The sequence below is a fragment of the Clupea harengus genome, chromosome 14, assembly GCF_900700415.2.
Source record: "Clupea harengus chromosome 14, Ch_v2.0.2, whole genome shotgun sequence".
NCBI lineage: Eukaryota > Metazoa > Chordata > Actinopteri > Clupeiformes > Clupeidae > Clupea > Clupea harengus.
This window is the reverse complement of record NC_045165.1, coordinates 19,047,156-19,053,659: the sequence shown is the minus strand read 5'-3', so window position 1 is coordinate 19,053,659 and position 6,504 is coordinate 19,047,156.

Genomic DNA, 6,504 nt, shown 5'->3' with positions numbered 1-6,504 from the left:
TGCAGTCCCCGCGCTAAAGACTTAGGCATTGACAACTCCTTTTGGAGGCAGTCTTTCGGGGATTCCTCCTTCTCCCTCGGCTACAGTGTGTTCGGTTTAGTCGGGAATCAAAAAGGTGGCTGTACGGTTTATGTGACACAGCAAACTGTAGTATTTAAATTGACTTCAGTTAAAAAAAATATACTGTCACTTCTCAAAATAGAAGCCAATGGGGAATCAGAATCAATGAAAGGTCAGTTCACAGCCAAAACAGGCCAGTAGAGAGTCGTTACAGTTACCTTTAAATAGGTCTTGTAAGGAATGACAATAATTTTAATCGACTGCCAACATAAAAGAGAAAGAGAAAAAAATATAGAATTTTCATTTGTCCATTTATATCGCATGTCTACATATTCTGTGGAGATGTTTCCAACAATAGGACTGTTCCGACCTGTAGCCTACCTTGAAGCAGAACAGGATGACCTCAATTTGTGGACTTCATAAAAAGGTCTGCAGAACCCCAGACTCATGTTCCAGTGAGTAATTACTAATGCTGCTCGGCCCCCTGGGGGGGAAAAATGTGATATCTCTCGATACACCATTTGGAGATAGGCCAATCATTTTTTCCCCCTGTGGAATCTGCAGTATTAACCTCTCGGACACAGATTCATTCCCCTGTAAATTAGGACCTAATTAAACTGTGATCACCATCTGAAGACCACATCATTTTGTGGAGTCGTAGATAGAGATATTGCCGTTTCAACTGAGTCTTACCCAAGCCAGAGACAGATGGGTAATTATCAATGGAAACTGCCAGGAAGGATAAATGCTCTTTTCATGAGTTTTTTTTTTTTATTATTCTACATGGGAAGATCTTATTCCCCCTGCATGAAATATACGCCCGGCCATTTTGGGGGTTTCCGTTTGGACATTTGATCAAATACATCTTCAGAGAGCAGAAAAAAAATCCTCCGACGTCTCAGATTTCATCCGAATGTGGGCCGATCCGTTCCAAAGCTTACCTCTTCCTGGTCTTGCTATGCCTCTGCACACACTACAGTGTGACAGTCCTCTACAGAGTGTCACGGAGAGACACAGACACGCGCTCTTTATTGCCAGGCAGTTTATTGCTATGTCATGGCTTGTACCACTTGTTAAGTATCAGTGTCTCAGGCTTGGAATAAATAAATAGTGTTTAATGTGTAGACTTGTGATGTTGAATGTAGTCATGCAGGGAGGCCAGAGGCAAGCACATGTTATAGTGTGTTATAGTGTGTTATAGTGTGTTATAGTGTGTCGTGGCAGGCATGGGCCACACTCGCTGGACACGCATGTGTATATTTGCCTGCTTGTGTAAGTGTGTGTGTGTGTGTGTGTGTGTGTGTGTGTGTGCGTGTGCGTGTGCGTGTGCGTGTGCGTGCGCGTGCGCGTGCGCGTGCGCGTGCGCGTGCGTGTGCGTGTGTGTGTGTGTGTGTGTGTGTGCATTGGCTTGTGCGTGCCCTCTTTTCTGTCTGACACCACACAGGATCAACTCTGTCTGAAGTCTGAAGCAAAAATAACATTGATGGAGGCTCCATTTGATTCCAGGCTTTTGGTAGGATAACCATCATGCTATAGCACAGCCCCCAATGTGAATGAAAGAGGAGACAGAAAATTAATAGGCATCGACATTTTGTATGTATTTTCTGCAAGAAAGGTTTACGCCTATCAAGGCCATCTGGTCTTAATAGAACATCAATTGATGTGAACAGGAACAGAGACCAATTTGTTTTCTCACTAGGGGGCTGGAAGCTGGTTGGTGCACACTCCCCCTGTACACACACACACACACACACACACACACACCTACACACACACACACACACACACACACACACACACACACACACACACACACACACACACACACACACACACACACACACACACACTTCCCTGCTCTCCCCCTTGGAAACACAGAGAGAAAATAGGCTCCCTTACTCCCAGCATTATAGGACAGTGACTTGACAGCAGGGAAGCCTACGGCTGCCCATGTCCTGTGTGTGTGTGTGTGTGTGTGTGTGTGTGTGTGTGTGTGTGTGTGTGTGTGTGTGTGTGTGTGTGTGTGTGTGTGTGTGTGTGTGTGTGTGTGTGTGTGTGTGTGCTGGGTGGACAGAGGCTTGGGCAGAGGAGGAGAGGAGGGGACATTTGCTGAAGATGTACCCCAGGCACATAAACCCTGATAACCCCATCCTTGTTCAGCCGATTTTGTGCATGTGTTTTTCTGAGGGTGTTTGTCTGTGTCTGTGTGTGTGTGTATGTGTGTGTGTGTGTGTGTGTGTGTGTGTGTGTGTGTGTGTGTGTGTGTGTCTGCTGAAGGGGCTGGCATTGTAAAAGGGGTTGGGGGGATGGGGGGGGGGGGGGGGGGGGGTAACACATACAAATACCCTCAGTGAGCCAGCTGGCAGTCTGGAGCTTTTGTGCAACCCAGCTTTTCATATTGTCTGCTTAGTTTACAAATAAACATGGCCAAGGATGGGCTCCATAATAAACAGATAGCTCCATTCACTGGGGCTGACACACAATTGATGATTTATGTGCATCACATTGCATATTTTACACCCCTGCTTTTCTCTTTTGAAAAATCAGCTTTTTTTCACCTGCCGCCCTGTAGATTTATGCTGTAGATCTCATATTATGTGGACCAAACGCAGTCGTGTTTAACCTCTCCCGCGTGCGCCCCGTCCGTGTCATGGGGCTTGGTCCAGTGTTTCGTATTTCATGAAGTCCTCAGCTCCCACATAGTTCAGAGGTGGAGGCTGCATCATTTAAGCGCAGACAAAACATGACAAAGGACCTTTTGAAAATGATCCACTTTTACCGTCACACCCCCACCACCGCCCCCCGCCCTAGACCACTCCCCCCACACTGTCTATCTTGCCCCTTTTTCTAAGGAAATAATAGTCGCCCGGTTTCGTAAGACCCTCCTCCCGCCCTGTGTAGAACTTTGTGTTAATTACCTCAGGAGGGGCCGGCGGCCCCCGAAGCAATCATCTTTGTTTGCTAAAACAGCCGTTACCTGCTTCGCGAAGGGCCATAAATAAAACATGGCCAAGATTACAATGTCGTGTTCCTGAGGACGGCAGATCCTGGGAACTGATCACAACAAAATGAACAGAAACATCCCTCAGCGCCACATGGCACTCGCTCTCGCTCTCTCACTCTCACTCTCTGCTCTCTCTCTTTCACTCTCTGCTCTCTCTCTTTCACTCTCTGCTCTCTCTCCCTCTCTCTCTCTGCTCTCTCTCCCCCTGCTCTCTTTCTCTCTATCTATTTCTCTTGCTCTCTGTAGTGCTCCCTCCCTCATTCCTCTTTCCCCTCACTTGCTCTCTCTAATGCTAACCCTAGAACTCCTTCTTTCTGCCTTACTCTCCGTGTGCCTCTCTCTTTCTATTCATTCTAGTTCTAGTTCTCTCTCTGTCCTTCTTTTCATGCTACCTCTGTTGCCCTCCATATCCATTCCTCTCTTTCTCTCTCTCTCTCTCTCTCTCTCTCTCTCTCTCTCAAAAGCTACCTCTAGCACTCTTTCATTCTCTCACTACCTCATATTTTTTCATTCCACCACTACATTCTCTGTCTCTCTCTCTGCCTCTGTCTCTCTCTCTGCCTCTGTCTCTCTCTCTGTCTCTCTCTCTGCCTCTGTCTTTCTCTCTGTCTCTGTCTCTCTCGCTCTCTCTCTCTCTCTGTCTCTCTCTCTGCCTCTGTCTCTCTCTCTGTCTCTCTCTCTGTCTCTGTCTCTCTCTCTGTCTCTGTCTCTCTCTGTCTCTGTCTCTCTCTCTCTGCCTCTCTCTCTGCATCTGTCTCTCTGCCTCTCTCTCTCTCTCTCTGCCTCTGTCTCTTTCTCTGCGTCTGTCTCTCTGGGTTGCTATCTCATGCCTGATCATTGGCCATGTCACCTCTGACTGATCTAGCGCTGACTGACTATAAGTTTCAGGAGATGTAAATAACCTTTTTCACTGGTTCAAGGTGGGATGTCATTCCTCTGTCATTTAGTTTATTTTATTGCCCCGGACCAGCGGGATCTGTACAACAGCATCCTGGAGGGTGTGTGGTGTGTGTGTGTGTGCGTCCGTGTGTGTGTGCGTGCATGCTTGGGGGGAAAGGCACCATAAATAACGACCTTTCTGTTGGAATTATAATCACCAAAGTGTTACCACGATGGAGCTCAGCTGGCGGGACACACACCAGCAGGGGATCGGCCAATCATATGCTGCACATATGGATCCTGCTCTGGCCTTGCCCTGCCTCTGATCTGGCCGCAGACTACCGTGGTGGCACCGTAAAACACAGACACACACACACACACACACACACACACACACACACACACACACCAACATCCCTCCACAAGGGTGTTCCTGTGCCTCAAGTGGAGCATGGGTCTGATTCCCAGGGAGAAAACACACCAGTGTAACATATACCTTAACTGTAAGGGGTTTAGAGGAAAGTGTATGAATAAATATACACACACAACCAAGAGGGTTTTATGTCAGTTAAACTGTGTATATGTTTAAGCGCTATGCAAGTTAAACTGTTCTCTCATTAACATCTGAAGTGTGTTTCAACAACAGTGATTTCTGACTATGACTTTTATTTTACTGAGAGTAGCAACCAGGTTTGCAATCTGACAAAAAAGTATTCATCAGACATTATGGTAAAAGAAGCTTTTTCCCAACAACAAAAGTGACTCTTCTTGTCCAGGTGTCCCGTGTTGAATTAGACCACACAGCATTCTGACCATGTGTCCCCCGTCCCACATATTGAGATAATATCCTGTATTTTCATTGGTCATGTGGATTTTAATTGTCAGAAATAAGAACACATGGATGCGTTTTTTTTTACTCACTCGACACACGAGCTGCTCATTCTGTTGTGGCATAGTTTCTACTCTGTTTAATAGCGCTACATCAAAAGCAGCAACCTGACTCATACAAACGCAACATAGCCGCGCGTTTCTAAAAAGCCTGGCTTTCATCCAGCGGCTGAGAAGAGAGCAGTGAAGGCGGTCATCAAGAAGCTGTGACGGCCGTCAATCAAACTGTGCAGACGTGATGCCAGTAAACTCCTCTCCCACATCAAAAAAACAAACTTACACACAGGTGTTTACGAGCTGAAAGGCAGAATAGAAATGTGTCTTATTATGTCAATAGACATTATATCAATATTTTAGGTTACCTCTGTGTTTTGGTAACATGTCCCACATTGTCCCACATCAACTTACTACATTTGATCTGTTTGTATCTGGTCACCCGTCTAACTCTTAGCCATACACTTGGGTGTACACCCATACACCCAAAACAGTGCAGTTCTGATCCATTCAAATATTCAGCATCACTACATCACGTCAATGCACAGGGTGTGTAGTCAGAAATACTGCTAGAGTTGTATAAGCCCTTCTCGAAACATGAAATTCCCTGTACGCCTTACTCAGAAAAATAGCCTTCAGTGGTCAGAGTCTGATCCAATCTCGGCGCTCTAATATAAACTGATTCACAATCACGTAGGATGAATCCAATCAGTGAGGGGTGGCGCAACAATCTAGGTCAGTTTTCAAAATGACTGCTACAGGCAATAAGATTAAGGGCCGCTGCAATTCAGTGAAAGATGCGCCTCTAAATCACAGATGAATGCCTCACTTTTCCCTGCTTTCTCTCTCATCCTGGGAGACGAACGCTGCTTTCCCCTGCCCATTTTGTATGAGGGGGTAGTTGAAAAAAGGGGTATAATGTGTCTTTGTATCAACTATACAGTGGTGTTTTAAAATAAAACTTTTTTTTTGTCTCTTTCTGCCTCCCAGCCTTTAACCACTAACACCCCCCCACACACACACGCACATACATACACACACACACACACACACACACGCAAACACACGCGCACACACACAAACACACACACACACACACACACACACACACACACACACAGTGCAGACACATGCACACAGACTTTTCTCTCCATTTCCAAAGCTTAACTTCATTGTCTCAAAACCCTTTCTTTCATCTTAAGACAAAGATTTATGTAAATCTTTGGGCCGGGCGTTAATGCGGAGCACACTGTGAGAAATAGCATCCCTAAATCGTGGTATTGTTGTTGAAAATGACAAGCCAGCCTCCTAATCCCGCAATACGATCATCCAAATGTGTCATAATGCTCAGTGTAGGAAGCCAAATCTGAATATCAAAAAGAGACCGTGCACCTCTGCGTCGCCTTCAGTTCTTCAGAGCCTGCTTTTTAAAGAAGTCACCCCGTTGTCACTAAGCTATATAGAAAGAGAGAAAGAGAGAGAAAGAGAGAAAGGAGAAAGGAAAGAAGGGAAAAAAAGAAGTGAAAAAATAGGAAATGTGAAGTTTGAGTGACTGCGGCTGTTGTGTGTTGCAGAAGAAAAAAAAACATTATGAAAAATAACCTAGTTTCTCTTTTTCTGTCATCTTCCTCCTGATTAGAAGAGAAGCGTACTTGTCAGATCTAAAGAAATGGAACAAA